The sequence below is a fragment of the Choloepus didactylus genome, chromosome 3 (assembly GCF_015220235.1).
Source record: "Choloepus didactylus isolate mChoDid1 chromosome 3, mChoDid1.pri, whole genome shotgun sequence".
Taxonomy (NCBI): domain Eukaryota; kingdom Metazoa; phylum Chordata; class Mammalia; order Pilosa; family Megalonychidae; genus Choloepus; species Choloepus didactylus.
Genome location: NC_051309.1, coordinates 173,296,509 through 173,318,874, shown reverse-complemented (window position 1 = coordinate 173,318,874; position 22,366 = coordinate 173,296,509). Strand labels below are relative to the sequence as shown.

The 22,366-nt window shown below is 38.3% G+C and overlaps 1 pseudogene; it reads right to left on the bottom strand.

Annotated features, from left to right (window-relative positions):
- Positions 1–298: 298 nt before the first annotated feature.
- LOC119530540 lies at positions 299–18,727 on the bottom strand (annotated as a pseudogene).
- Positions 18,728–22,366: the final 3,639 nt, after the last annotated feature.

Sequence of the window (22,366 nt, the reverse complement as noted above, 5' to 3'; positions counted from 1 at the left end):
ACAGTCATTGTATCTTATTGATTAAGTCACCTTTTTATCAATATATAGTGCCTTTCTTTGTCCCTTTTAATTTTGATTAGAAGTGCATGAAACCTGTAAATCATTTTGGGGGTAGTTTTTTTTCCTATTGAAACCTTTTATTTTGTTGTGTTGATACTTAAAGAAAATGGTTTTGTCCATAGTTCACTGTACTCTGGACTTACGATACCAACTGGTATGTGGCCAATTAAGAAGCAGGCCAAACTGCATTCTTCTTAGGTCTATTTGGTTGATAAACAGCACTTAACTAATGATTCTTTTATATAACTTTTAACACGAATTCATAAGTTGCATTGATTATTCCCCAAGATATGCGGGACTGATGGTAATTCATATGGGCACCTCTGGAAAGGTTTGTCAGTTTCCTATCCCATGCTAGCCAAATTTTTTGGAAGACCTTGGGGAAGGATTGAAATTCCCCACCAATCTGACGCTGCATGTCAGTCTTTACAAAATTAAGTGGAAAAAATAAGAATCCCAGCATAGCATCCAACAGCCCTCCACAGGTAAAATCATTGACCAAATGAGTACTGTGTGTCATTGCAGAAGGCAAATATTCCTTTATGGGACCTTGAAGGCCAAAAGAAAGGACATTGTTGAATCCATTATGGAAAACAATGGGCACCAAGCCTTGATAATACTCTCCAATTCCATGGGATTTCAGTGACCTGAAAGCCTGATACGTGTTTGTAAATTTGTCATGATGCTTGTGGTCTTGAAGCAATGTTTAAACTGTTTTTGAATGGTGTGAAAATTGCTTTTTTGTCCCTGCAGGTACTGCCGCCACACTACAAGTTACTGGGGTGCTCACATGCTTATGGAGAAGGTAAGTAAAATCCTCATACAGACCAAACATAAGGGCCAGTGTAGTTGTCTTCTGCATTAATGGGGGAAGGATTCCATGACACAAGTTTTAGAATCCATCCCTCCTCTACTGAAGTATTGCATCCTGGGTTTTGATTCCATATAGCTGTTGCTGGAACAGGACCTTCTGAATAGGAAAAATGATTGCTATATTATTGAAAGCTGCACAGCAGCCACACATGTAATGCTTCATTGCACAAACATTTGTAATAGAAAGTGATATATCTTGTTTTGAAGATGTTATGATTGGTGACCTCTTTTCATGAGCTTCTGAATCCACAATGTTGCTTAAGAACTTTCTTCTTCATGAAGGAATTTTTTAAACCTGTGACACCACCTGGTCCTGCTGATAGCTTTTGGCTATCTTTCCCAATTTCATCCATTGTTAAGGTCTTTTAGTTTCTCTCTTCTGGAGACAATTGTGGTAACTGAATTTACCATCACCACAGATGTCCCGACCCATGCCTAGTGGCTGCCTGCCTGCAGGTCAGCTAGCAAATGAAGCTGCGAGCTCTTGGGGGTAGTTTTGATAATTTAATGATATTGATTCTTCCAGTCCATGAGCATGGAATATCTCTCCATTTACTTAGGTCTTTCATGTATTTCACTAATGGTTTGTAGTTTTCTGCATACAGGTCTGTATCTGAATTTTCTTCCTATAAGTTTCACATGTTCCAGGGGAGATTTGGAGACTGTTTCAGTAACAAAGTGATGCTCTTCTAGCCATGCCAGGCTGACTAGGACCAGGGATATAAGAATGCCATGCTGGTGGGGAGAGATTGGCTTAGAGAACTCTTCTGGCAGCTGAGAGCAAGCTCTGTCTTCACTAGAGAAAAAGAACCAAAACATACACAGACTTCTTATCACATTAAAAATAATAGCACAAAGGCAACCTACTTTTTGGATTACAGCTTCTGGAGGGATATTCATATACAACTTTATACATACACACACTACAGGGAAAGTAAGCACAACAATAATTTGAAGCATTCACATGCTTATATCTAAAGGAGTTCTCAGAAGAAGTAAGCTCTTTTCAGGATGCCTACAGAGAATTTATTTAGTTTTCAGAGATAAGTGTATGTTGACATATAGAAATAAGCCAAGGAAAAATGGTTTGTAATATTTAAAAGAGGGTCAGAATATTTTCAAATTCCCTTCTGGTTTCTTGACCTCCTAGCTTAAATAGCTAGGCTACATTAAAAGAATTTTTTGGTGCAAAGCTGCACTCCCTGAATTTATTGATGCTGCCGTTTTTCCTTTTAGCCTGTTGTCACATCACCCTCCCCACTATCAACACACATGCTTCCTTGCAAATATACACATGCTGATACACATTATTTTCTCCCTTCTCACTTATTGCTCATATCAAACAAATTTACCCCTTTTTGCACTGCCGAGAGTGTTTCAGAAGATAAATACCAGCCTTATCTAAGAAATTAATCAATTAATTTACTGAAACTGTGATGTCCATCACATTTGAGTAATTTTTTTAAAAGGGGGACAAAATCTTACCGTGTTATTGGGATGTAAATGAACTCTCTCCAAGGCGTTTATGCAGAGGGTGATGAGAGGAGGACTTGAGTAAGAAAGGACACTCAATAGCTCGTAATGTAAAGACTGGCTTTAAAGAGCCTAAATATTTGACAATGGAGGATTCATAATGAGCCTGATGATGGGAAATAATGTATTTTTAAAATTCTATCATGAGAACCACTCTTCAATAAAGTGTGGATCAAATAGAGGAACTCTTAAAAAAGGAACTATTTTCCTAGAGCAGTGTGGGTCGTGGTGGTAAAGGAGGTGGGAATTCAGGAAAAGAAGGAGGAAAGGGAAGGTTGATAAATATTATATGGTAGAAATAAATTAATAAATTATCCCAAAGAGAAAAAAGCACCACAGTGGTGTGTGTGTGTGTGTGTATATGTATAAATATATATATATATATTTAGAGAGAGAGAGAGAGAGAGAATGTGTTTATATACCACTTTGTTCCAAAAACACATTTATGGTGCTTCTTGAAAATCCTGTGGCTGCCACAATAGGGTGGAGTCTTCCTGTCTGGGTGGGCAAAACCTGATTTATAGACACAGCAAAGACTCCCCAGCAGTTAGAGACAGAAGGGCAGTGGCCATTCTTCATCAAAGAATCTGCTGCTGTGAACATGACCTCCAGTGGGCACTGTCTCTATGAGCAATGCAGAGAGTGCAAAAGGACAACTTCCAGGTGAGCCACAATTAAGGAAGGAAAATCTCAGAGGCATTTGTGAAATGATTTAAAGCTGCTAAATTCTGGGGTCCTTTATGGGTCTATTGAAGGAGAAAAAACATTGAAAGCATTTATGAATATTTTGTCTCTTAATAGTGATATTTATATAAATCCATCTCATAAATTCACTTCTTCCTCTGCTGCCCAGATAAAATGCAACTTGAAATGAAGTAAGCAAGTTAACCTATTCCACCCTCCCAATAGATATTTTCTTCTTCTTGGGAATTCTGAGGATTATACATTCTATGGGAATGAGAGGCAACATAGCTATTTAAATCTCTTAGGTACAATCTTACTAAACTGACCTTAAAAGACACTAAAAATCAGAGAGATAAACCATTCTGGCTCAAACCAAGTTAATTTTAGGTTCAGTTATCACTTGTAAAATTTACTTTACTCTGCAAGTAATTAAATAAACTTCTCTGGTAAACCTGAGAATTAAAGGATACAATCATTAGTTATTATTAGAATTATCCAAAACATGAGCTATGTAAGCTATTATTAACAGGAAAATTTCAGTGCCATTACTACACTTTCAAAGAAGTAGGGTTTTCTTGCTTCATGAAGGGTCTGCTCTGCATCATGTACATCATTATTTTTCATTTTGAAAAACAGTTGGTTAAGTACTCAAGTCTGAGTAACTAGTTATATTTTCAGCAAAGGAAACTGAACTTTTTTTTTGAGTATCAGTTTTATTTTGTCAAATAATGTAAACTTATTCTTTTATGAAAAATATAAATTTGGAGTAAATTGTGAAATCTGCATGCATTTTTAAAAAAATTTTTAACTTTATTTATCAAAAAATTAAGATAAACAACAAAGAAAACACAACATTTGAAACAAAATAAAAGATTAAGAAAAATAAATAACCTAAAATAACTATTTTGCTTCCAACATGTTACTACCATACCTCAAGAAAATTAATAAACCATACCCAAACAAAGGAATATGAAAAATAATCTAAAATAACTACATTGCTTCCAACATGTTCCTACCACACCCCAAGAAAATGAAACCATAATCAAAGGTATAAGGAAAACCAAATAACCTCAAACAACTACATTGAAGCTATTTTTTAATGCAATAGTGCTTTTCTTTACTTTATCAAAAGTTTAAAAAAAGATAACTCAAACAAAACAAAATAATAAGGAAAACAATGTAAAATTATTGTATTGCTTCTAACATGTCCTTACCATACCCCAAGAAAATTAACATACCCTAAAAAAGCAAAGGAATAAGAAAATCAAATAATGTAAAATAACTGCATTGTTTCCAACATGATCCTATCATACCCAAGAAAGTTTGCAAACCATAATCATTCCTGAGCATTTCAATAACATTGAGATTACCATCAATAGCTTATCTGTTCTTATTAGATTATTGTTCCCCCTTCACTAGTTGCTGTCTATTTCTAGGTCGCCTACATTCTACAATATAAAATATTTCTTTTACATTTTCAGAGTTCACAGTAATGGTAACATACAATATCTCTCTTTTTGTGTCTGGGTTATTTCGCTCAGCATTATGTCTTCAAGGTTCACCGATATTGTCATATGTTTCATGACCTCGTTCCTTCTTACTGCCACATAGTATTCCATCATGTGTATACACTACAATTTGTTTATCCACTCATCTGTTGAAGGGCATTTGGATTGTTTCCATTTCTTGGCAATTGTGAATAATGCCACTGTGAACATCTGTGTGCAAATATCTGTTTGCGTCACTGCTTTCAGATCTTCTAGGTGTATACCAAAAAGAAATTGCTGGATCAAAGGGTAACTCTCTATCTAGTTTTCTAAGGAACTGCCAGACTGTCTTCCAGAGTGGCTGTACCATTATAGAGTCCCACCAACAGTGAATAAGAGCTCAATTTCTACATATCCTCTCCAGGATTTGTAGTTTCCTGTTTGTTTAATAGCAGCCATTCTAAGTGCTATGAGATGATATCTCATTGTGGTCTTAATTTGCATCTCCCTAATAGCTAGTCAAGATGAACATTTTTTCATGTGTTTTGTAGCCATTTGTATTTCCTCTTCAGTGAAATGTTTTTTCATATCTTTTGCCCATTTTATAATTGGGCTGTCTGGACTATTGTCATTGAGTTGTAGGATTTCTTTATATATGCAAGATATCAGTCTTTTGTCACATACATGGTTTGCAAATATTTTTTCCCATTGATTTGGCTGCCTCTTCACTTTTTTGACAAATTCCTTTGAGGTACAGAAGGTTTCAATTTTGAGGAGTACCTATTTATCTATCTTTTCTTTCATTGCTTGTGCTTTCAGTGTAAGGTCGAAGAAGTGACCTCCTAATGCAAGGTATTGAAGATGTTTCCCTACATTAACTTCTAGGAGTTTTATGGTATGGTCTCTTATGTTCAGGTCTTTAATCCACTTTGAGTGCATATTTGTATAGGGTGTGAGGTAGGGGTCCTCTTTCATTCTTTGGATATGGATATCCAGTTCTCCCAGCCCCATTTGTTGAAGAGACTGTTATGTTCCAGATCAAGTGGTTTTGGGGGCCTTATCAAAGATCAGTCAACCATAGATCTGGGAGTCTATCTCCAAATTCTCAGTTTGATTCCATTGATGAATATGTGTATCTTTGTGCCAGTACCATGCTGTTTTGACTACTGTGGCTTTATAGTAAGCTTCAAAATCAGGAAGTATAAGTCCTCATGTTTTATTTTTCTTTTTTAAAATGGTTTTAGCAATTTGAGGCCTCTTTCCCTTGCAAATAAATTTGATAACTAGCTTTTTCAAGACTGCAATGTAGGTTGTTGGAATTTTGATTGGAATTGCAATGGATGTGTAGATGAGATTGGATAGAATTGACATCTTAACAACATTTAGCCTTCCTATCCATGAACACAGAATATTTTTCCATCTTTTTAGGTCCTCTTCTATTTCTTTTAGTAAAGTTATGTAATTTTCTATGTATAGGTCTTTTACATCCTGGATTAAGTTTATTCCTATGTACTTGATTTTTTTAGTTGCTGTTGAGAATGGAATCTTTTTCTTGAGTGTCTCTTCGCTTAGGTCATTTCTGGTATATAGGAACATTACTGATTTATATGCATTAATCTTCTGTCTTGCTACTTTGCTAAATTTGTTTATTAGCTCAAGTAGCTGTGTTGTCAATTTCTCAGGGTTTTCCAAATATAAGATCATATCATCTGTAAATAATGACAGTTTTACTTCTTTTCCAATTTGGATGCCTTTTATTTCTTTGCTTTGCCAGATTGCTCTGGCTAGTACTACTAGCACAATGTTCAATAATAATGGTGACAGTGGGCATCCTTGTCTCATTCCTGATCTTAGAGGGGAGGCTTTCAGTCTCTTGCAATTGAGTTTTATGCTGGCTATGGGTTTTCATATATGCCCTTTTTCATATTGAGGAAGTTTCCTTCATTTCCTACCTTTTGAAGTGTTTTTATCAAAAAAGGATGCTGGATTTGTCAAATGCTTATTCAGCATCTATTGAGATGATCATTTGATTTTTACCTTTTCATTTGTTAATGTGTTGCATTACATTGATTGATTTTCTTATGTTGAACCATCCTTGCATGCCTGGAATGAACTCCACTTGGTCATGTTGTATGATTTTTTTTAACATGTCTTTGGATTCAATTTGCAAGTATTTTGTTGGGAATTTTGTGTCTATATTCATAAGGGAGATTGGCCTGTAGTTTTCCTTTCTGTAGCATCTTTACCTGGTTTTGGTATTAGAGTGATGTTAGCTTCATACAATAAGTTAGGTAGTGTTCCATTTTCTTCAATTTTTTGAAAGAGTTTAAGATTAGTGTCAGTTCTTTTTGGTAGAATTCCCCTGTGAAGCCATCTGGCCTGGGCATTTATTTGTGGAAAGCTTTTTCATGACTGATTGGATCTCTTTGCTTGTGATTGGTTTGTTGAGGTCTTCTATTTCTTCTCTAGACAGTCTATGTTGCTCTTGTGTTTCCAAGAAATTTTCCATTTCCTCTACGTTATCTTGTTTGCTGGCATACAGTTGTTCATATTATCCTCTTATGATTTTTTCAATTTCTTCAGGACCTCTGTTAGCTGGGAGGGCATGTGGCTGGCATCTGCTCCAGAGTTCTGGTTTCAAAATGGTTTTCTCCCAGGATGTTCCTCTCTAGGCTACAGTTCCTCAAAAATGTCACTATTAGTTGCTCTTGGGGTGTTTGTCCTCTCTTAGCATCTCCGGAGCAAAAGTCTGCTTTCAATGGCCATTTTCAAATTGTCTCTTATCTGCAGCTCCTCTCTCAGCTCTTGTGCATTCTTCAAAGTGTCCCTCTTGGCTGTAGCAAGCTCGCTTCTGTCTGAGCTTTTATAGGGCTCCAGTGATCTTATCAAGGCCCATGTTGAATGGGAGGGGCCACACCTCCATGGAAACTATCCAATCAGAAACATCACTCACAACTGCGTGGGTCACATCTCCATGGAAACACTCAAAGAATCACAGTCTAATCAACACTGATAGTCTGCCCACACAAGATTACATCAAAGATAATGGCATTTTGGGGCATATAATACATTCAAACCAGCACATTCCACCCCCTGGACCCCAAAATGACATGATCTATCCTTATACGAAATACATTCATCCCATCACATATCACAGGAACTTAAATTATTTCAGTAACAGTAGTTAAGTACAAAATCCCATCAAAATCAGTTACAGGCATGGTCTGTCCTAATACAAAATTCCCGTGTACCTATGGACCTGTGAAACTTAGAAAAAGTTATCTGCTTCCAATATACAAGGGAGGAACATTCGTAGGATAAACATTCCCATTGCCATAAGGAGACACTGAAAGGAAAACAGGGTTCACAGGACCAGAACATTTTCTAAAACCCACAGGGCAAACTCCATTAGATTTCAAAGTGTGAGAGACATTCACAGAATGACATTTTATCCTTGGGGCTTCAGAGAGCTGGAGTCTAACCCTTCCTAAGGGCCTTTGCAGCAGCCATTTTCTCTCCATACACTGGGGTGAGTATTCCAGCATATCCACACATTGAGGAGACCACCTTCTTGGCCCCAACCTCCTCAAACATTGGGGCAGCATCTGGGTTTCCTTCCATCTCTGGGGCACACATTCAACCCCTTCAGAACAGAGGGATGGCAGCCAGGCTCTCCCCAATTCCATGAGAATGTGCTCCACCCTCTTGGGGGCTTGGAGTGGCAGAACTTTTCCTGAGCATCAAGGCAGAAGGTCTGCCCCCAACCTCTGGGGCAAACTCACCCTTTCCATGCATGTGGGCCACTCTGCTCTCTCAGCCCAAGGCCTGTTGACTCCAGACTTCAACCTCCATGGCTCTGTCTTTGAAGAAGTTTTTCCTTCAATTTGTTCCTTGTCTTGTCTCCTCCAATTCAGACTGGCAACAGCTCCATCTGTAAAGATCCCACAAAAATTCTGTTGGCTTCACATGGAGCACACAGGGGTCAAAGCCATCAGACAATAGGATTTTCCACAAATCCTTTCTGCTTAACTCCATCTCCAATTTTGGCTTGTACTGTAATGGCGGTTGGGTTCCGTGTTTGTTTAAATCCTCACATTGGGCTATAGCTTCTGGGGTTCCACTCCCTGGAAACCTGGAATTTTCCAAATCATCAGATTCTGGTTTCTTTAAACCCAAGAGTTCAATTCTAAGTTTATCTCCCTCTGCTCACATTTTACTATAAGCTGCAAGGAAAAGCCAGGGTACATCCTCCACACGTAGTCTGGAGATCTCCTCAGCTAAGTATTCTAGGTTGTTGCTTTCAAATTCTGCCTTCCGTCTGACACCAAGGCACAATTTTGCCAAATTCTCTGCCACTTTAAAACAAGGATTGCCTTCCTTCCAGTTTGCAACAACATATTCATCATTTCGCTCAAGTCCTCATCAGAAGTATCTTTAGAGTCCACATTTCCACAGTCTCTACAAAGCAGTTTAGGCCTTTTCTATCAAGCTCCTCACAGCTCTTCCAGAATCTTCCCCTTATCCATTTAAAAAGCTATTCCAACATGTTTGGTATTTGCAATCTCAGCAGCACCAGCACCCCAGTTCTCTGGTACCAAAATCTGTTCTGGTTTGCTAATGCTGCCAGAATGAAAAACACCAGAAATGGATTGGCTTTTATAAAGGGGGTTTATTTGACTACACAGTTAAAGTCTTAAGGCCATAAAGTGTCGAAGGTAACACAGCAACAATCAGATACTTTCACTGTAGGATGGCCAGTGGTGTCCAGAAAACATCTGTTAGCTGGGAAGGCATGTGGCTGGCATCTGCTCCAGAGTTCTGGTTTCAAAATGGTTTTCTCCTAGGATGTTCCTCTCTAGGATACAGTTCCTCAAAAATGTCACTTTTAGTTGCTCTCGGGGCATTTGTCCTCTCTTAGCTTTTCTGGAGCAAAAGTCTGCTTTCAACAGCCATCTTCAAACTGTCTCTTATCTGCAGCTCCTCTCTCAGCTTTTGTGCATTCTTCAAAGTGTCCCTCTTGGCTGTAGCAAGCTCGCTTCTTCTGTCTGAGCTTTTATAGGGCTCCAGTAAACTAATCAAGGCCCATGCTGAATGGGTGGGGCCACACCTCCATGGAAACTAATCAGAGACATCACCCACAGTTCAGTGGGTTGCATCTCCATGGAAACACTCAAAGAATCACAATCTAATCAACACTGATACATCTGCTGACACAAGATTATGTCAAAGATAATGGCATTTTGGGGGACATAATACATTCAAACCAGCACAGTACCCACTTGTTAATGACTTACTTGGACACTTTATGGCCTTAATACTGTAACTCTGTAACTGAATAAACTCCCTTTTATAAAAGCCAATCCATTTCTGGTGTTTTGCATTCCAGTAGCGTAGCAAACTAGAACAGATTTTGGTACCAGAAGTGGGGTGCTGGTGCCCCTGAGTTTGCAAATACCAAACATGTTGGAATGGCTTTTTAAATGGATAAAGGGAAGATTCTGGAAGAGTTGCGAGGAACTTGATAGAAAAGGCCTAAACTGCTTTGTAGAGACTGTTTGTGGAAATGTGGACTGTAAAGATACTTCTGATGAGGCCTTGAGCAGAAATGATGAATGTGTTGTTGCAAACTGGAAGGAAGGCAATCCTTGTTTTAAAGTGGCAGAGAATTTGGCAAAATTGAGTCCTGATGTCAGATGGAGGGAAGAATTTGAAGGCAATGAGCTGGATACTTGGCTGCTGAGATTTCAAAAGTAAAAGTTTTAGATATAGCATGGCTTCTCCTTGCAGCTTATAGTAAAATGCAAGAAGACAGAGATGGGCTGAGAACTGAACTGTTGGTTTCAAAGAAACCAGAAATTGATGACCTGGAAAACTCTGAGCTTCTAGTGGGGGGAAACCCCAGAAGTTACAGCCCCATGTGAAGATTTAACCAAACATGGAACCCAAACACCATTTCAGTACAAGCCAAGATCGGAAATGGAGTTATCCAGAAAAGATTTGTGGAAAGTCCTGTTGTCTGATGGCTTTGACCCCTGTGTGCTTCAGGTGAAGCCAACAGAGATTTTGTGAGATCTTTATAGATAGAGCTGCTTCTGTTCTGGACTGGAGGAGACAGACAAGAAATAAATTGAAGAAAAAATTTCTTCAAAGACAGAGCCATGGAGGTTGAAGTCTGGAGTCAAGAGGTCTGAGGCTGTGAGAGCAGAGTGACCCACATGCATGGAAAGGGTGAGTTGGCCTCAGAGTTCAAGAGTGGGCCTTCCACCTCAATGTTCAGGGAAAGTGTTGCCACCTCAGGCCTCAGAGAGGGTGAAGCATATTCCCAGCGGACTGAGGAGAGCCTGGCTGCCACCCTCCTGTTCTGAAGGGGTTGCGTGTGGGCACTGGAGATGGAAGAGGATCCAAGTGCTGCCCCAATGTTTGAGGAGGGTGGGGCCGAGAAAGTGGTCTCCTCTATGTGTGGATATGTTGGAGCACTCAACCAGCATTTGGTGAGGAAAGGGCTGCTGCAAAGGCCCTTAAGAAGTGTTAGACTCCCACTCTCTCAGACCTCAAGGATGCAACATCATTCTGTAAATTACCCTCAGACTTTGAAATCTAATGGAGTTTTCCCTGTGGGTTTTAGGAATTGTTTTGGTCCCTTAAACCCTGTTTTCCTTTCAGTTTCTCCTTATGGCATTGGGAATGTTTATCATATGAATGTTCCTCCTTTGTATATTGGAATCAGATAACTTGTTCTAAGTTTCACATGTCCGCAGCCAGAGAGGAATCTTGCTTTTGGACAGACCACACCTGTAACTGATTTTGATGGGATCTTGTACTTAACTTTTGTTACTGAAATGATTTAAGTTTCTGTGATATTGTGATGGGATGAATGTATTTTGTATATGGAAAGATTCATGTCATTTTGGGGTCCAAGGGGTGGAATGTGTTGGTTTGGGTGTATTATGTCCCCCCAAACATCATTATCTTTGATGCAGTTGTGTGGGCAGATTTATTGGTGTTGATTGGATTGTGATTCTTTAACTGAGTGTTTCCATGGAGATGTGACCCATCCAACTGTAGGTGATAACTTCCATTGGATAATTTCCATGGAGGTGTGGCCCTGCCCATTCAGCATGGGCCTTGATTAGTTTACTGGAGCACTGTATAAGCTCAGACAGAAGGAGCGAGCTTGCTACAGCCAAGAAGGACACTTTGAAGAATGCACAGAAGCTGAGAGAGTAGCTGCAGATGAAAGACAGTTTGAAGACAACCATGGGAATCAGACTCTTGCTCCAGAAAGGCTAAGGGAGGGCAAACACCCCAGGAGTAACCAAGAGTGACATTTTTGAGGAGCTGTAGCTTAGATAGGAACATCCTGGGAGAAAGCCACTTTGAAACCAGAACTTTGGAGTAGACACCAGCCATGTGCTTCCCAGCTAACAGAGGTGTTCTGTACACCATTGGCCATCCTCCAGTGAAGGTACCCAATTGTCGATGACTTACCTTGGACACTTTATGGCCTTAAAACTGTAACTTTTTAAACAAATAACCTCCCTTTTATAAAAGCCAGTCCATTTCTGGTGTTTTGCATTCCAGCAGCATTAGCAAACTAGAACACCATCTTTTCCCCTTCTGGGACACCAGTGATTCTTATATTTGTGCACTTCATGTTGTCCATCATATCCCTGAGATCCATTTTGAATTTTTTGATTTTTTTCTCCATTCTTTCTTCTGTGCTTTCACTTTCCAACCTGCCCTCTTCCAGTTCACTTATTTTTTTCATCAGCTTCCTCTAATCTAGTACTGTGTGTATCAAGAATCTTTTTAATTTTATCAGCAGTTTCTTTTATTTCCATAAGATTGTCTATTTTTTATTTATTCTTGAAAATTGTTCTTTATGCTCTTCCAGGGTCTTCTTGATGTCCTTTATTTCTTCAGACATGGTATTGGTGTTTGTGATTCCTATTTGATTAATTTCTCCAAGTTCTCCATCTCCTCTGGTTTTTAAATTTGGGCATTTGGGTAATCCATATCTTCTGGTTTCTTCTTTTTTTTTAAATATTATTTTGAAATAATTTCAAACTTACAGGAACAGTTGCAAAAACAATATAAACCCCATACACAGAACTCCAGCTTACTCCAACCCCCCTCCTCCACTACCCCAATACACCAACTTTAACATCCTGTCACACCACCATTTCTTTCTTTCCCTCCCTCCTCCCTCCATCCCTATCATCCATAATCTATTGCTCTGTCTTCTGAACATATGAGAGCAGGCTGCACACATCCTTGAACAAACAGTATAGTTCACATATACATTTCCCATGAACAAGAACATTCTTTTATGCAATCCCATTAAGCGCAGCTAAGAAGTTCAAGAAATTCAACATTGATACAAAGCTTACATTCTATATTTCCTTTTTTTTTTTTTTCTTATGTCCCAGCTGTGTCTCTTTGAGCCTCCTTTCCTCCATCCTCAGATCCCGTCCAGGATCATCCTTGGCATTTAATTGTCATTAACTATTTAGACTGCCCCCCTTTTTTTTTTTTTTCAATTGTGGAAACATATATACAGCCTAAATCTTCCCATTCCAACCCCTCCCTAGCATTCCATTAGTGGGATTAATCACATTTAGAATGTTGCAATGCTATCATCTTCCCACCATCCTAGAAATTTCCCTTCACCCCAAACAGAAACCCTACACTCATTTCTTAACTCCCCATTGCCCCTTCCCCCACTTCTCGTAACCCATACTCTACTTTTCATCTCTATGGTCATATTCTCTGATACTTTCTTTGTGTTTACTGTGGGGCTTAAATTTAACATCTTGAATCTATAACAATTTGTTTTTCTTCGATACCAACTTAACTTCAATAGGACACATAAACTATGTTCCTTTACTCCTCCATTCCCCCACCTTTATGTAGTTCTTGTCAAAAATTACATATTTTACTTTGAGTCCAAAACCACTGATTTATCATTACAGTTTGTGTATTTTAGATCCTGTAGGAAGTAAATAGTGGAGTTATAAATCAAAAATGCAGTAGTATTGGTATTTATATTTACCATGTGATCTTTACTGGAAATCTTTCTTTCTTCATGTGGTTTCAGTCAATTGTTTAGTGTCTCTTCCTTTCAGTCTGCACAATTCCCTTTAGCATTTCTTATAGTACTGATCTGGTGATGAAGTCCCTCAGCTTTTGATTATCTGGGAATGTTTTCATCTCCCCCTCATTTTTACCTTCCAGGTGTTTGTGAATTTTCTAAGTCTCTGATGGTTATTGACTTCTATTTGTATTCTATTGTGGTCAGAGAATATGCTTCGAATAAATTCAGTATTTTAAAATTTATTGAGGCTTGTTTTATGTCCCAGCATATGGTCTATTCTGGAGAAAGATCTGTGATCACTAGAGAAGAATGTGTGTCCTGGTGATTTGGGAGGTAATGTTCTATATATGTCTGTTAAATTTCTCTATATCTCTCTCTCCTTTCTTTGTTCCTCCATCAGTAGGACTCCCTTTAGTGTCTAAACTAGGGCAGGTCTTTTATTAGCAAAATCTCTCAGCATTTGTTTGTCTGTGAAACATTTAAGGTCTCCCTCAAATTTGAAGGAGAGTTTTGCTGGATAAAGTATTCTTGGTTGGAAATTTTTCTCTCAGAATTTTAAATATGTCATGCCACTGCCTTCTTGCCTCCATGGTGGCTGCTGAGTAATCACTACTTAGTCTTATGTTGTTTCCTTTGTATGTGGTGACTTGTTTTTCTCTTGCTGCTTTCAGAACTTGCTCCTTCTCTTCAGTATTTGACAGTTTGATCAGAATATGTCTTGGAGTGGGTTTATTTGGATTTATTCTATTTGGAGTTCACTGGGCATTTATGCTTTGTGTATTTGTATTGTGTAGAAGGTTTGGGAAGTTTTCCCCAACAAGTTCTGTGAATACTTTTTCTAGACCTTTACCCTTCTCTTCCCCTTCTGGGACACCAATGAGTCTTAAAGTTGGACGTTTTATTTTATCTTTCATATTCCTGAGATCCATTTTGATTTTCTTTTTATTTTTTCCCCATTCTTTCTTTTGTTTTTTCATTTTTCATTCTGTGGTCCTTGAGGATGCTGAGTCATTGTTCAACTTCCTCTAATCTTGTACTATGAGTATCCAGAATCTTATTAATTTGGTTGACAGTGTCTTTTATTTCCATAAGATCATCTATTTTTTTATTTACTCTTGCAATTTCTTCTTTATGCTCTTCTAGGGTCTTCTTTATATACTTTATGTCCTGTGCATTGCTCTTCTTCATGTCCTTTATATCCTGTGCCATGCTCTCATTGTTTGTCTTTAGTTCTTTGATTAATTGCACCAAGTACTGTGTCTCTTCTGATCTTTTGATTTGGGTTTTTGGGTTTGGGTTATCCATATCATCTGGTTTTTTCATATGCTTTAAAATTTTCTGTTGTTTCTGGCCTCTTTGCATTTCCTTTGCTTGATAGGGTTCTTTCAGGACATGATAAATACCAATCTCTAATTTGTCAGTCTACAGCTTGGTGGAGTACACTTTCTCTAACCAGTGGATGGCATCTGCAAATCACCTATTCCTCTCAAGTCAGTTGTCCCCAACTTTGTCTTTGTGGTGTGTGGGAATCTGATTCTTGTGGGGTTCAATTGGTGCACTAAGTTTGAGTGTGTTGTTGGTGCTGTCCATCTTGAATGTGGGGCATGTGTCTGAGTGGTTAGGGAAACAGGGCAGCTTTAATATCCAAACCTCCCAGGTGTTCCCAGAGATTTAAGGCTGTTGCAAGAGTCTCAGTCTTCATTTCAGTCTTGCCACAGATTGTTTCTGCCACTGACTCACAAGTCCTTGGTATTGTCGTAGGGTCCCTGGGCTTTCCGAGCGGGTCCCCTTCTCAGCCATGCTCTTCCAAGACCTCTGCTAAGAGAAGGCTGTGCCACATCACAAGTGCATGCCAGCCCTCCAGGGAATCCCTGGGCTGCCAGGCCATGCAGGGGTGTTCCCAGCCTGCATGAATGGGCATGTTAATTTCCCCCTTTTCACACAGCTCCACTTTCCAAGCTCTGGGACAGTTAGCTGTGGGTGCACTAAAGGCCGCTGTCCATGGCTAATATTGTGATGTGTGCGTGGTGCTGCGGGAAACACTCCCTGTCACACCGGGACCCTTGGCACGGCTCTGGGCTATGGCTCTGGTCCTGGGCAGGAGCGTCCCCAGCCCGCCGAGAAGATAGCTGCAAGGGGTGTGGTTTCTTTCTCCTTTTGCCTCCCCTCTGCTCCCCTGGCCCCAAGACAATCAGCAGTGGGTGTGGGAAGGGCTTTCCTCCATGCCAGACACCGAGGTGTTGGCACAGCCTGCTCCTGCCACGCTTCACTGCGCAATTCTTGCCACCATTTCTGCAGCTGCTCCCGGGTTTTTTTTTAAGAAGAACTAGTCCATCTCCAAATGCCAACCCATGGTTTCCCCACACTGCAGAATGGCCGCCAGACTTTCAGCCAGCTCACTCACTCATTTCAGAACACAGATTCCTGGTTTCACCAAGTGCACAGTCCCTGTGGATTTAGCCGACCTCGTCCAGTGGGTGCACCACTGGAACTGGTGTTCTGGGTGACTTTCTGGTTTTTATCTAGTATTTTTCACGGAGGTGTTTTTTTGCCCTGTCTCTCCTAGCTGCCATCTTAGGTTCTCCTCAGATTTGCTTTTTAAAGTAATCATCTTCCAGTTGCACTTGGGCATCATCTTCTCTAACCTCTCTCCTTCCAAATCACCAAAGCTGGTGAATTGGGATATAGGAAGATTTTTCTACTGTTTTTTATCCCCCGCCTCCCAGCCCTGGTCCCCTCTCATTTATGTTTTGCCCACTTAAAAAATAAACAAACACTTTCACTTCCCCTTCCTCTGGTAACCTCTAAATCCTTTCTATCTCTTCAAGTATGCTGTTTCTGATCATCTCATAAGTGACATCATACAATTTTTGTAATTATGTGTCTTGCTTGTTTCCCTGAGCATGTTTTCAAGATTCTTCCATGTTGCAGCATGTCTCATAACTTCATGTTGTCTTATGGTTGAATAATATTCCTTTGTGTGTATGTACCACATTATGTTTGTCCATTCATTTGTTGAATGGATAAACATTTGCATTTTTTCCAGCTGTTGACTATTGTAAATAATGCTACTCATTGAGAACAGGGTTGCAAACAGATACTTGTACATTAATGTTTAGAGCAGCATTATTCTCAATAGCCAAAAATTCACTTTTTATAGGGAAATTTATTCCTGATTTTATATTTTCTATTCTCAAATAGAAGTTTTGTTTCCATGCCTGGTAGAGGGGAAGGAAAAATAAGAATTATAAAGGCACATGTGTATGTCAACTGCTTTGGGCTATCAGACATGCATAGAAATTAATGATTAATTAGAACTTTGCTTAATCAATTTATTAATATGTATGCTTAAAATGATACCTTACTTATAAATGAATGTATAGTTTATTAACATGTACATACTATTTGAGAAAATATTTTGTAGCCTTAGTAAAAATAATAGCTAACATTTTTGAGCTCCTATTGTTAGCCACTTTTGGTCTCTTGATGTGACTATAAAAAAAACTAACCAGTTGGTCCAAGATCACACAAACTCTAGCATTTAAGAGTAACCAGAGGGTTCATAGGACTAGAAATAGCTTTGGTTAGATATAATGTCTGCCCTCCATGATTTGTAACCCAGACAATGATATGAAGGAAAAATTCAACATGTTTTAGAAAACACACTGAGTAAATTGTGTGGACACACCAGTGTTTGTGCCTGATGAGAGTAGAACATCCCTTTCCTCATCCACTTCCAAGCCTTTCTTTGTGCACACAGCGGGTATAATGGAGACAGTGTGGAGCTTTGAATCCCATGGATACGGAAGCTGTTTTCACATGGTGTTAAAAATCAATACAGTGATACAGTTTTCCCCATTTCTCCCTACATCCTGCATGGTGCTGCTAAACCGATTCCTCCTTTCATACCAGTGTCTTATCAAAAATTCTCTCTTCCTCTCTCATTTCCTTACTTTCCTTCCTTTTTTCTTTTTTATGAGCATTTACTGATCCAAACGCAACCTCTGTAAAACTTTATTGATTTGCATAATCTCACACTACTTATTTAAACTGATTTTTCAGTATGTCCCACTCATGATGTCCCATCTACTTGTGCACATCTCTTTGTTATCCTGCAGGCATGCCAACAGCACTGCCTTGTTGCATTTGTACGTCCTGTCCTACAGGGAGACCTCAAGGCAGAGTTGAAGTCTCTTCCTATGGATAGTTTTTATGGGCCTCTCACCCCTCTGAAATTCTGTAGCCACACAAAATTCAATAGCCTTTATTCTTCGCTCTTTGGTTAATCTCAAGTCCTTGTAATCTTGCTAAGGTTAATAATAATTTTTACTTTTGAACATTCACCAGTATTGGGCACACAGTTATAGAGGCTGCTTAATAAATGCATGCTGATTGATTTTGAGTGTCTAATTTATCTCTGTAATTTGGGCACTTTAGATTGTTTATACAGGTATGCTGGTGTTACCTTAAGTGGTAGAAATTTAATATACAATATCTATTTATTAAACTTTACAATATCCCAGGCACTGTTCTTGGTGCTGAGAACAGAATGGTTAACAGAAGAGGATATATGGAGTATAGGGACAGCTCTCCAATCTAGGCTCGTGAAGAATAAGTGCAGTCCACAGAGCCAAGCCACAGTAATTGTATGAGACTAGAAATTGATTGAGGTACTGTGACGGCAGATCATTTTGTTGCTCCCTACTAAACAGGTGTCTGAATGTGATTAATCACTTTCTTGACTCCATAGACACCTTCTTATTCCCGATTTGTGTATTTTTCACCTCTTGTCTCATAATTTGTGGTGCATGCTGGCTTCTTTGAGTACTTCCTTTTTTATTTTTTTTATTTTTTATTTTTTTGTCTTCCCACAAAATTCAATGGAGAGAACACGAGTTCAAGTTAGCTGTTACTTTCCCTGTCGGTCAGAGTGCCCCTTCATGGACCCTGTTGTGGAGCGCTGGCAGCCTGGACAGGCAGCTCCTGGGCCTGGCATCTCCTTTGATCAACCTGTGACCAAGGCAGTAGGGTCACTTAGTAAGTTTCCTCTCTAGTCCCTGAGATATTAGTGTCACTCCCCAAAAAAAGAAGGAAGTTACCCTGAAGGCAGCTTGGTTCACTTTAGTAAAATCTGAATATCCAGTATCTAGAAAAGTGCCTAGACCATATTAAGTATACACTGTGAATGAAATTAGCTCACTCACTAAACTGTCTCTGGAAGCAGTGTACAAATTTTCACCTTTTTGATAAATGTGACACTAACTTGATGAGAAATCAATTTTACAGTTTTATTTGAGAAAAAAGTTCCAATCTATATAAATTAAGGAAAAGCTTAAATATTCTGAGATAATACTTCATTGGTTCTCATTAGACCAGATTGCATTTGTCAAATTTGCTGTAAGTCAATAGTTAATATTATTAAAAGTTCCTTAAATTTTATTAAACAATCTGCAGAAAAAAATGAAACGAGCCTTTATTTCTGAGGTGCTGAATATTCTGGATTCATTTATTTCACCATTTCTCCTCTCACATTTGATTCTGAATTCACTCAAATATTTTATTACAGGCTTAGACATTTTTCCCCATAATAAAAATTATGATCTTATTGATTGCCCATGAAATGATAGCTTTTCTCAAGAATATTTATAAGATTTCTTGACCTTACATGCAAAGTTTTGATCACCTCCATAAATGTTTCTGTTATATAACCAAGGCAATAAATACAATTTCAAACACAGGCAAGGATTTTATCATGTTTGCCTTGTACAGGCTAAAATGTGAATATTGAAAAAAGCACAGTTCACAAATTATTTTTCAGTTCCAGTTAATGTTTTTGTCTCACTCTCAGCTGGGTAAATTCTCATTCACTTTAAAGTCTTTCTTAAAAGTGTCACATCAGCCTTGGTTGCAGTCTGCCCTGCTCATTTCCGTTGGATTCCTGCCCCTTTCAACAACCTGTGCTCCTTTACATTCTTTAGGGACTATTCCCCAAATCATTTGCCTCTCCAGACAACTGGATCCTTCAGTAGCTGCACTACCTTCATTCTTTAAGTCTTTTTTTAAATTTTTATTTATTTTTTTAAGAATAGTATCATGGAACCAAGGACTCAAGAGAGTTTCCTATTTTTCTTTGCCATGAATATGCATTGAGAAATATGTTAGTACACAGACCTAATAGGTTTGTTGATACATGCCTCCTTAGCAGCTTGCATATTTCAAGAGCATTTTTGATATGATATTAGCAGTGAACTGGAAATAAAATATATTAAAGCATAAATGAGCATAAAATCAACACCTGCCAATAGCAGGAAGGTTGAAGCTGGAGAAAATATTCAAAGGGCCTTAATCTATATGTATGAAAACACAGACTCAGGTCACCAGAAGTTTCTACAACATTCGGAGAACATGGAAAAGTTCTATTATTAACATGCAACAGATCAAACTCTGATGCTTCTATCAGGTATATTTGATGAAAACATAGTTCTTGAAACCCTGAATCAGAGAGGAGTCTTTTGCCGCTTAGAGGTGGCTTAAAATAGAAAAGGTTAGTAAAATGCATCATGGCTGATTTGTCATTGTCCCATATTTATTAGCATAATAAAAAAAAGATGATAAAGTGGTTATTCCCAAAAACATCTGATTCTAAATAATTTTAGAAATAGGTTTGAGAAAATTAAGCTTCTTGAGCAACAGAAAATTAAATAGAACATTGCATTAAAGAGAGCATTGATTGTTGTTTTGATGGGGAAGTCCCTGAGTAATGGGTTTTATAAAGCAAAGATGATAGAAGTGAGCACATAGTACAGGAATATATACACTACACCTTCTTTTATTTTAAATTTTTTCATTAGAGAAGGGGGTTTACAGAACAAGCATGTATAAAATACAGGATTCCCTTATACCACCCCACCACCATCACCTTGCATTGGTGTAAAACATTTGTTACAGTGGATGATAGCACATTTTCATGATTATGCTGTTAATTAATGTGTATGATTAACTTGGGGTTCACTGTGTGGTGTAGCTCCATTGATTTTGTTTTAATTTTTATTCTTTTACCATATATACAATCTAGTATTTCCCCTTTAAATCATATTTGATACATATTTCAATACTGTTAATTGCATTCACAATGTTGTGTCACCATCACCACCATCCATTACCAAAATATTTCCATCATTCCAAATAGGAATCCTGTACATTTAAAGTCTTAACTTCCATTCCCTATCCCCACATTATCCCCTGGTAACCTATATTCTAGATTATGATTTTATGAGTTTGCTTATCCTAATTGTTTCAAATCAGTGAGATCATACAATACTTGTCCTTTTTTGTCTGCCTTATTTCTCTCAACATGATGTCTTCAAGTTTCATCCATGCTGCCGCACATATCAGGATTTCATTCCTTTTTACACATTCCATTGTGTGTATATACATTTTACTTATCCATTCGTCAGTTGATGGACACTTGGGTTACTTCCATCTTCTGGCAATTGTGAATAATGCTGCTATGTACATTGATGGGTGAAAATATCTGTTTGAGCCCTTACTTTCAATTCTTTTGGCTTTATACCTAGCATAAAGACTGGGGATTGCCAGGTCATATGGTAATTCATACTGAGCTTTCTGAGGAACTGCCAGAATGTCTTCCACAGCAGCTGCACTGTTTTACATTGCCACCAGCAATGAATGAGTGTTCCTATTTCTCTGCAACCTCTCCATTTAATTTATTTTCCATATTTTAAGATTAGCATCCATTCTAATGATTATGAAATGGTATCTCATTGTGGTTTTCATATGCATATCCTTGGTGGCTAATGATGATGAGCATGTTTTCAAGTGCTTTCTGGCCATTTGTATATATATTTTTTTCATTTTTATACTTTATCAAAAAATTAAAAAAAAAAACATTTCAAGCAAAACAAAGCAAAGGAATAAGAAAAACAAATACAATAAAATAACTACATTGCTTCCAAGGTGTTCCTACCATACCCCAAGAAAATTAACAAACCATAGTCATTCCTGAGCATTCCCATATCACTAAGATTACTCTCCATATCTTATCTTTTCTTATTATTGTTCCCCCTTCACTAGTTGCTATCACTAGGTCCCCTACATTCTACAATATAAAACAGTTATTTTACATTTTTCACAGATTTCACGTTAGTGGTAACATACAATCTCTTGTTTGTGCTGGCTTATTTCACTCAGCACTATGTCTTCAAGGTTCATCTGTGTTGTCATATGTTTCATGACCTTGTTCCTTCTTACTGCTGCATAGTATTCCATCATGTGTATATACCACATTTTGTTAATCCACTCATCTGTTGAAGAACATTTGGATTGTCTCCATTTCTTGGCAGTTGTGAATATTGCTGCTATGAACATTGGTGTGCAAATATCTGTTCATGTCACTGCTTTCAGACTTTCTGGGTATACACCATGAAGTGAAATTGCTGGATCATAGCGTAATTCAATATCTAGTTTCCTAAGGAACCACCAGACTGCCCTCCAGAATGGCTGTACTGTTATACAGTCCCACCAGCAATGAATAAAAGTTCCAGTTTCACCACATCCTCTCCAATGTTTGTAGTTTCCTGTTTGTTTAATGGCAGCCATTCTAATTGGTGTGACA